Raw genomic sequence first — 9833 nt, forward strand, 5'->3', positions numbered from 1 at the left:
AAGGTTTTGAGGCGACCTCCCAAGGCCCTCCGGTCAGGGTGGCAGGGACAGGATAGGAGCATGGGCCCAGCAGACTCCCAAGTCAGTGCTCAGGGAGGGAAAGCACTCAGCCAAGGTTGCAGAGCTGGAGACAGGGGAAGCCTGAGTCCCAACCCCTGTCTCCAGACTCTGGACCTGTCTGGTGCCCAGACCAAGGAGGGAAAGAGCTAAGTAAACCTGAGGGCTAGCAGAGGACTTGGACCCCACGCCCCCGCCCCGCCCCCCAGCAGAGGACATGCAGGCGTCGGGGGAGGGGAGGACCATAGGTCACCTCTGCTGCTGGCTCCTGCCTTGCCTCTCAGGCAGGCCCAAGGGAACTGGTGAGCTAGAATTTTCCTCCCAGACGGATGAGCCACCTGGGCTGTACAATTCTTCCACCACCCCATTCACAGCAAGCGGCCTTGTTCCTGGAAAAAGAGGGAAAGACTAGAAGGAGCTATTGCTTGAGGGGCTCTGCGTCTCAGCTGACACACGGCTCGCAACCCCCTCTGCACCAGGGCACACAGTCTAACGGCCTCTTTGATTTCTTTGTTCGATGTCCTAAGGATTAAAAATTGCTTTTATAAAAGTATTTGTGTACCATACACGTGTATTAAAAAAAATCCGTCATCAAAATAAATAATCTTTCCTTTGTGTATTTTGCATCTTAGACTCCAGTAACATTGTAAATGCGTCTTTTCTTCACTCAGCAGCTCTGAGTATAGGAATTTATCTTATGGAAATCCTGCCTCTCACTGTTAACAGTTTAGTTATATCCTCCCAGGGCTTTCCTCCCCCGGCCCCGTTACATCTATGTTAATATTTGTATTTTCTGTACCTATCTGTGTAAATATATAATTACAATTTTAAATAAAATGACTGCTACCATTTTGCAACATTTTTGTTTTTCACTTAAGAACATGTCATGGCCACATGTGTTCCCAGGTCAGTGGTACATGTAGATAGCAATGCGTTCATTTTGAGAGTCATGCATAATTTAAAGCATGCCTGTGCCATTCATTATTTGACCAGTCCCCTATTGATGATGGACATTTAGTGGTTCCAAGTTCTAAATTATGCTGGAATGACCATTGTTCATCAAGTTTGTTTGTTTGTTTATTATTTTTAAAGTAGGCCCCACAGCCAGGGTGGAGCCCAATGCGGGGCTTGAACTCATGACCCTGAGATCAAGACCTGAGCCTCATGAGATCAAGAGCCAGACATGTAACCCAGGTGACCCCATAAAGTATATGTATATTTGCACACTTTGGTAAGTACCTGTTTCCATAGGTTAAATTCCTAGACACAGAGTTGCTTAGTAAACAAAATAAGCATTTAAAAGGTTACTGGAGTCTAAAAGTTGCCTTTAAAATATGCAAAATCATTAAGCTTCCGAGAAGCTAAGAAGATCAAGCATGCAAGTGATGAAACAACATTATTTAATTCTAGCTAGGTGCTCTGACCTCCTGAAAGAAGTCTGGAGCCTCTTCCGTTTGTTGGAAAAAGCCACAAACAAGTGGTGGAACAGAGTTCAAGACAGAGTGCAGTGAGTGGAGATCTTCCCCCTGGAGTGACCTGCCAAGGCAGGAACTTGCCTGCGACTCTATTCAGTGCTCCCATAGATTGGCCATCAGCCCACATCCAGAGGAACCCCACTTGTCCAGAAACAGAGCTTCTGGAACCCCAGCTTGCCCTGGCCACCTGGGCCCTGCCCAGGGCCCCTTGCTGTTTAGAGAGTGTGTCCCTGACAGTGGCCACATGTGAAGCTCATAGTCAGCCTGTGAGACAAGCTAAGGGCTCAGTCCCAGATGACGAAGCTGAGGCTTAGAGCCATCCAATGCCGGCCCAAGGTCACACACAGCAAGGCTCTTTCCTGCCAGTCTGGTGTCTTTCTACTGCCTTCTTCAAGGAGTTTCTAAGGCCACTTCCTGGACTCACAGGGAGCAGTAGACTGAGCCCTGGCATCAGGGTGCTGGCTGCCGCTCAGTGGGGCTCCTGGAATCCCTGGGTGGTTTCTTCTTGGAGTGGGATCCAGGAGCTTCTCTGAGCTACGACAGACTCCCACAGCTCAGAATAAAATCTGCCACGGCTGTCACAACGGCCTGATGAGAGGATCCCAGCCTGGGCAGGGGGCTGGCTCTTCTCAGGATCCAGCAGTGACATAGGGATACCACAGAAACCAGACTGTCTCCCTGTGACTTCCTCTCACTGGCTTAGCCCCTGGCCCTTCTCTCTGGGCCCTGGGTGGTACCATGCTTGCTCTCTCCAATAGCTCCTTACAACCCCTTAGGGTTCTTCTCTTCATAGGCGTGGGGGCAGTTCCATAGTCTCTTTCTGGTTTGGGGTTTCATGGTAATCACTGCAAGGAACTAGAAAAGTCATAAACATGGGGAAGTAACAGAGCTTCTGGAAAATCACTGAATTCTCAAGGGTGCTTGTTCCCCTTCTGGAGGCACAAGGTGGAAGCTTCCATGCCTGAGAGTTTCTCTTCTTTGTTACTGATGATCCTGAAGCATACCATGATCTTGACTCTCTTTCACTCAGACATCTTCAATGGCTCCCCATGGCCCAACAAACAAAATCTAGGCACCCTAGAGTGGTCTTCAAGGCCATCCTCGACCTGGTTCCAACGTCCGCCCCCCTCATTGAACCTCCAAGGGCTGTCTACCCCCCTATGGACCACAAGCTTTCCAACCCTCCAACTGTGCATAACAGCCTTCTTTTCTCCTCAGGCTCGCCCACACTTGCTATCTCTTGTCTTTGGAATACTAGCCATCCTGACAGGTGTGAGGTGACATCTCATGTGATTTTCATTTGCATTTCCCTGATGATGAGTGACGTTGAGCATCTTTTCATGTACCTGTTGGCCATTTAAATGTGTTCTTTAGAAAATGTCTAGGCAGTTCTTCCACCCATTTTTTTTTTTTTTTAAGATTTCACTTTTAAGTAATCTCTACACTCAGTGTGGGGTACGAGCTCCCAACTCTGAGATCAAGAGCCAGCTCTGATCCCAACTCTGATCCCAACTCCCAACTCTGAGTTCCACTGACTGAGCCAGCTGGGTGCTCCACTTCCACCCATTTTTAACTCAGATTCTTTGGTTTATTGTTGTTTTTGTTTTTTGCTGTTGAGTTATATGAGTTCCTTAATGTATTTTGGTTGTCAACCTCTTATCAGGTACATGGTTTGCAGATGTTTTTTCTCATTTAGTAGGTTGATTTTTCATTTTGTTGACTGTTTCTTCTGCTGTTGCAGAAGTGTGACCTGTGTACTTTTATCAGTGTAGTCCTTGCCACTGAGGGTGCCCAGCCCACTATGGCTAAGGGCAAATGGGCCCAGATCAAAGCAATCTCCTCCAAGAAGCCTTCCTGATCACTCAGTGGGAAGTGGTTTTTCTTCCCAGCCCTTTGACAGCCTCAGTCTCTGAATGTCTTTATCTCTTGGCCTGTTCCACGCTATCTCTCTTTTCTGCGATATTCCCTACTCTCCCCTGCACCTCCCTCCAACTCCTGGTCAGCTTAGGCAGACTCCTTTTGACTCCCCTCTTCAGTGTTCCCAGGAAGTCCTACCACCCCCTGAGTTCCTGGTTCCTCTCCTGGCTCTGCCACCAGGCTGTGAGCTGCAGAGCAGGGACAGGGGATGATGACAGCCATGTTCACCACTGTGTTCCTAGGGCCAGGACAGAATAAATGCTAGGTAAGTATTTGGGGCGTACACTAGCCTGTGTTATTGTCTCACCGGATCTAAGTCAATGATCCCTCCCGCACTTCACCAGTGAAGAAACTGAGGCCTAGGGAGGCCAGGGACCTGGCTGGGGTCACACAGCTAGGAGTGGAGCATTCCTGGTCTCTCTGGCTCAAGGCTCAGGTCATTCCCCTCTAGCCTTGCCTTTCTGAGAGCCCCTGCCATTGCTGAAGGCAGATGGTTAAGCAGATGGGTTCTGGAGCCAAGTTCTTGGATTCAAATGCAGTTCTGCTACTTACTAGCTATATGGCCCTGGGAGGTCGCTTGCCACCTCTGAGCCTGTCTTTCTGCATCTGTGAGGTGGGATAATTATAGCTGTCTCCAGATGTGGTGGTGAGGATAAGACGAGCTGGTCTGTGCAGAGACTGACACAAGGGGAGTGCCCAACAGGCAGGGTGATGGAGAATGATCCCTCCTCATGCCCCTCTGTTGGTGAAATTATGCATAGCAACCCTCTTGGTCTCAAAGGCCCCCATTTGGATGATGGACATGGCAGCACAGATCCTGCGGCTGCTTAGTGCTCATGTTACATCCCACTGAGACGGGCAGGGCCCTGCAGGCAGGAAGAGCCCTGAGTCTTCTCCTTCCCAGGCAAAGAGCAGGGCCAGATGCATGAAGTACCCAGTGTAGTGGCTTCTGAGGGCCTAGAATTCCCTCCACTGTCTTCTGCCAGACGTGGGCCCAGCGCTGGGTGAACAGGAAATGATGAGGAGACATGTGGGTCCCACCAAGGAGCTTGCTTTGGGGGTGGAGTCAGTCAGCAACCCCCTTGGAACAGCACTTGGGCTGGGTGCTGTGAACTCAGGGGCCAGGGAGAGGGTGAGATAGGCCAAGAATGGAGCCCTGAGCTCAGACCAGACAGAGGCAGGGCACATCCAGCAGCAAGAAGGAGCCAAGTGAGGTCAGCAGCTGAAAACCCAGCATGCAGTGCAGGAAGAGGGCAGATTGAGAGAGGAGAGACCAGCAGGGAAGAGATCACAGGGCTCCCAGAGGCCCTGCTTGAGTAGGGATGTGAGCTGCACTACTGGGCTGAAATAGGGTCCCATGGTATCCTACACCAGCTGCTAGCGCCCACTTGATCCTCCAGCCTGGAGGGAGGGCCAGTGGGACCTCTCTGGCCTGGGGTCAAAGCAGGACCAGTAGCCAACTCTCCTGGGTCCCTGGATCCTGGCTCAGGCTCCTCTGCTCTGAGATGGGGGAACTTTCCAGATTCAAGGGCATGGGTTGGGGCTGGGGTTGAGAGATCTCCAGGGTGGGGGCCAAGTTGTCCCTGCCATGAGGTCTGGAGGTGCCAAGAGCCAGAAGCCAGGCAGGGAGATGAATTTCAGGCCCTTAGTATGTGCAGAAGCATGACAAGGCTCACACAGTTACTCTGGGATTTCCTAATCCTCAGGCTGACGTGCAAACCCTTTCTAAAGTTCCTCTGCTGCAGGAAGGAGTGATGTCAATCCAGAATTCCTGCTCATCAGCCTCCTGGCTGCATCATTGAGGCTTCTGCTGGGCATCGCCCCACTGGACCGCAGGCCACCTCCATCCCACGGCTGCTGGTGGTCAGCAGGCTTGCTGCTGGGGGGGACTCAGCAGCACTCTGTGCAGTGAGTGTGGTGGTCACTGGCACAGGCTCTGCAGCCAGGCTGCCTCATTCCAACCCCAGCTGTGTCACCTGCTGGCTCTGGGACCTTGGGCAAGTGACCTAACCTCCCTGAGCCTAAGTTTCCTCATCTGCAAAATGGGAATAATTACTAGAACCAGACTCATGGCTGAGCGGATGAAATGAGATAAATATGCAAAGAGCCTGACGTGGTGCCTGCCACATAAATGACAATCAGAGCATGTTAGGCCTCCAGAGACCATATTCACAGGAGGGGAGAGTACTTTCCTGCTTGGAGAGTTTCAGAACACAACCTTTATCCAGGGACTCGTTCATTCTTCAAATATCTAAAGTCAGTGGATCAGAATGGTCACGGACACCATAGGCTCAGGAGGCATAAATACCTTCACTAGCTGTGTGATCTTGGAAAAGTGACTTAACTTCTCGGAGCTTTGGAATAATAACAACACCTGCCTCTAGGGTTGAGGATTCAATGAGAAAACTTCAAAGAGCACGTGGCGTGCTGCTGACACATAGTAAGCACCTGATAAACCTTTGCTAAACCTCATCTGCTAAGTGAGGAAAGTACCGGAATGGCCTGGGATGCATAAGGACACTTACCAGTCTGTCAGGGCTAGGAAGGCCTCCTGGAGGTAGGGGGTGGGAGGAGCAATAGGGGTTTGCTGGGTGGACAGAAATGACAGAGGGAGCAGCTTCTTCTGATCTGGGGACGGAGACAGGTTCTGCTGAGGTGGCCTAAGCCACCCCTCAGGGCCACCCACCGTGGCCTCCGACCCCCCAGGCCAGCCATGCCCCTTCTCTACCTCAACAACTTCCACCTGGGAGTGGTCTCTGCCAGACTGGGTCAGGGACTTTGTGAGAATGGCATGGAAGCTGGGCATCCGATCCTGGGCTCAGATGCAAACTTTACTGATATGTTAGGGGTTCTCAGGTTTCCTTGAGGCTATCTGTGGGCTCTTGAGAGCAGCGGCCACCACCATGAGTGAGCATCGGAGTCCCGTAGGGAGCGTGTTTCCTGTGCACCCCTAATTCAGCAGGCCTGGGATGGCCTTAGATTTTGCATTTTAACAGGTACTTCTATGAGTCTGAGGCTGGAGTCCCCAGACCACCTTGGAGGCTCCCATTAGGATCCAATGGCCTACAGGGTAAAGTCAGAGCTCCAGGCCGGGTTGTCAGGGACTCTTTGCTTCCTACTTCCACCTCTGCTCCCTCCCTCTGGCTGGCCCGGATTTCTCACCCTCTCTGCCCCTACATTAGTCCTTCTACTAAATAACCTCTGCCTGGAGGACTCCTCCACGGCCCACTCTAAAGGCCTCCCAGATGATCGGTTCTCTTTCCCCTTATGACATCTGCACCCCTTTGGACCTCTGTCACTACATGAAGGAGCTCCCTCTAAATGTGTTGAACTTGAAAAAGTTAATGTCACATTGATGACCTCGCGTATGTTAAAGATCTGATGAGAGTGAAGATGACCAGATGCTTTTGGAGACCAGGTCGGAGGAGGGCTATTAAGGGATCAGAGTGCCCAACCCAGAGATGTGCTGTCTCCAGGGAACACAGGGCTGCCTCCACATCACGGGAGGCTTATCAAGAGGCAAGGAACACAGTTGTCTGGGGGTCCAGAAGGCAGAAGCAGAAGCGACAAGAGGTGCCCCAGAGAGGCAGTCTGTTCCTTGGTAGGGAAGCATGGGCTACAGCTTTCCAACATCAGGAGGCACGCAGGTGACCTGCCAGGGGACAGGGAGGGGAATGGTATTGGCCCAATGCCTCCAGAAGCAGGGAGTGGTGACCTTGGCTTAAGCTGAGAATCCCAAACTGGCTCTGAGTTTTCCCCAAAGTAGCCCTGACCTGAGATAAGTCACTTACCCTCTTTGACCTTCCTGTTTTCTTATCTTTACGGTGGAGATAGTGTGCACTTCGCTTCGTGCCTGTGGCTCAGGCCTGTATGAGAACATGGAAATGAAAGTGCCTGGTAAACAATAAATGGCTCGCCCTGCCTAAGTAAGACATGAAACCCAGAAGCCAGAAATGAAAAGCCCAACAGATTTGACTACATATAGAGTAAAAACTTCTGTGTACCTAAAGACGTCAACAAAGAGAGTTAAAACGGTAGACTAGTGGAAAATACCTCAACATATGTGATGGTAGGGTTAATAGACATTTTGCAGAATACAAATAGTCCCAACAAATCAGCAAAAGACAAAAGCAAATAGAAACATGGGCAAAGGATATCTAGAAGAAATACACTTTAAAAAACGTGTAGCCAGTGACCTCAGATCCGTCCAATGTCCTTCCCCACCCTGCAACCTTGCAGTGCCTCGGCCATCATTTATCAAATGCCTGCATGTAGAGATCTGTTTCTAGGATCTTTATTCTGTACCATTTGTCTGCCTGTGAGTCAAGAGCAAACTCAACCACACTTTATCACAGTATTTCTTCATATCTAGTAGAACAAGACCTTCCATTTCTTTCATCTTCTTTAGAACTGTCTTGGCTATTCCTAGCCCTATGCCTTTAGTTCTCATTTTCTTTGTTAAGATTTAAATAATACAAAGGAAAACTGGCCCTATTAATCTACAGTTCTTTATAGTAGTCTATAGTGCTGCTTCTGTTTTGTTTTGTGTAATCTCTGCACCCAGCTTAGGTCTCGAACTCAACACCTGGAGCTCAAGAGTTGCATGCTCTTTGGCCTGAGAACAACCCTATAGTGCTACTTTTGACAAAGGTATATAGTCATGTTACCACTACCACAATTAAGATATAGTTCCATCACCCCTCATCGGATGGATCATTTGCGAAGATCTTCTTCCATTCAGTAGGTTGCCTTTTCGTTTTGTTGATGGTTTACTTTGCTGCACAAAAGCTTTTTACTTTGGTGTGGTCCAAATAGTTTAGTTTTGCTTTTGTTTCCCTTGCCTGAGGAGCTATATCTAGAAAAGCATTTCTAAGGCCAATGTCAAAGAAATTACTGCCTGTGTTTTCTTCTAGGATTTTTATGGTTTCCGCCTTACATTTAGGTCTTTAATTCATTTGGAGTTTATTTTTGGGTATGGGGTGAGACAGGGGTCCAGTTTCATTCCTCTGCATGTAGCTGTCCAGTTCTGCCAACACCATTTGTTGAAGAGACTGTCTTTTCCCTGTTGCATATTCTTGTCTCCTTTGTCATACGTTTACTGACCATACAGGTATGGGCTTATTTCTTGGCTCTCTATTCTGTTCGTTGTTCTATGTGTCTGTTTTTGTGCCAGTACCATACTGTTTTGATAATTACAGCTTTCTAGTATTCTTGAAATCTGAGTACTCCAGAAACCTCCAGCTTTGTTCTTCTTTCTCAAGATTGCCTTGGCTATTCAGGGTCCATACACATTCCATACACATTTTAGTGTTGTTTATCCTAGTTCTACAAAAAAATGTTGTTGGTATTCTGATAGAGATTGTGTTAAATCTGTGGATTGGGCAGTAGGGACATTTTAATAATATTGGTTCTTCCAATCGATGAGCATAAAATGCCTGTTCATTTGTGTCATCCTCAATTTATTTCATCAGTATTTTATAGTTTTTGGAGTACAGGTCTTTCACCTCCTTGTTTGATTTTATTCCTAGGTATTGTATCGTTTTTGGTGCAATTATAAGTGGGATTGTTTTGCTTCTGCTACTTCATTGTTAGTGTATAGAAATGCAACACATTTCTGTACATTAATTTTGTATCTTGTGACTTTGCTTAATTCATTTATCAGTCCTAGTAATTTTTTGGTAGAGTCTTCAGGGTTTTCTATATATTATATCATGCTATCTGCAAATAGTGAAGGTTTTACTTCTTCCTTGCCAATCTGGATGTATCTTATTTCTTTTTCTTATCTAACTGCTGTGGCTAGGACTTCCAGTACTATGTTGAATAAAAGTAATGAGAGTGGATATCCTTGTCTTGTTCCTGATCTTAGGAGAAAAGCTCTCCCTATTGAGTATGATGTTAGCTGTGGTTTTTCATATACGGCCTTTATTACGTTGAAGTATGTTCCTTCTAAACCTACTTTGTTGAGAGTTTTATCATGAATGGATGTTGTATTTTGTCAAATGCCTTTCTGCACTCTGTTGGTATGATCACAGGGGCTTTTATATTTTCTCCTGTTAATGAGATGTAGGACCTTGATTGATTTGCAAACACTTTAACCATCCTGCATCCCTGGAATAAATTCCACTTGATCGTGGTGAGTGATTTTTAAAAATGTATTGTTGGATTTGGTTTGCTAATATTTCTGAGGATTTTTTGCCTTTGTGTTCATCAGTGATATTGGCCTGTAGTTTTATTTCCTTGTGTCTTTGTAGAGTTGTGCTATCAGGGCAGTGCTGGCATAACACAATGGTTGGAAAGTGTTCTCTCTGCTACATTGTGGAAAAATTTGTGTAAAGTTGGTATTATCTCTTCCTTGTTTTGTAGAGTTTGCCAGCAAAAATATCT

This window comes from Vulpes vulpes, chromosome 4 (assembly GCF_048418805.1).
Source record: "Vulpes vulpes isolate BD-2025 chromosome 4, VulVul3, whole genome shotgun sequence".
NCBI lineage: Eukaryota > Metazoa > Chordata > Mammalia > Carnivora > Canidae > Vulpes > Vulpes vulpes.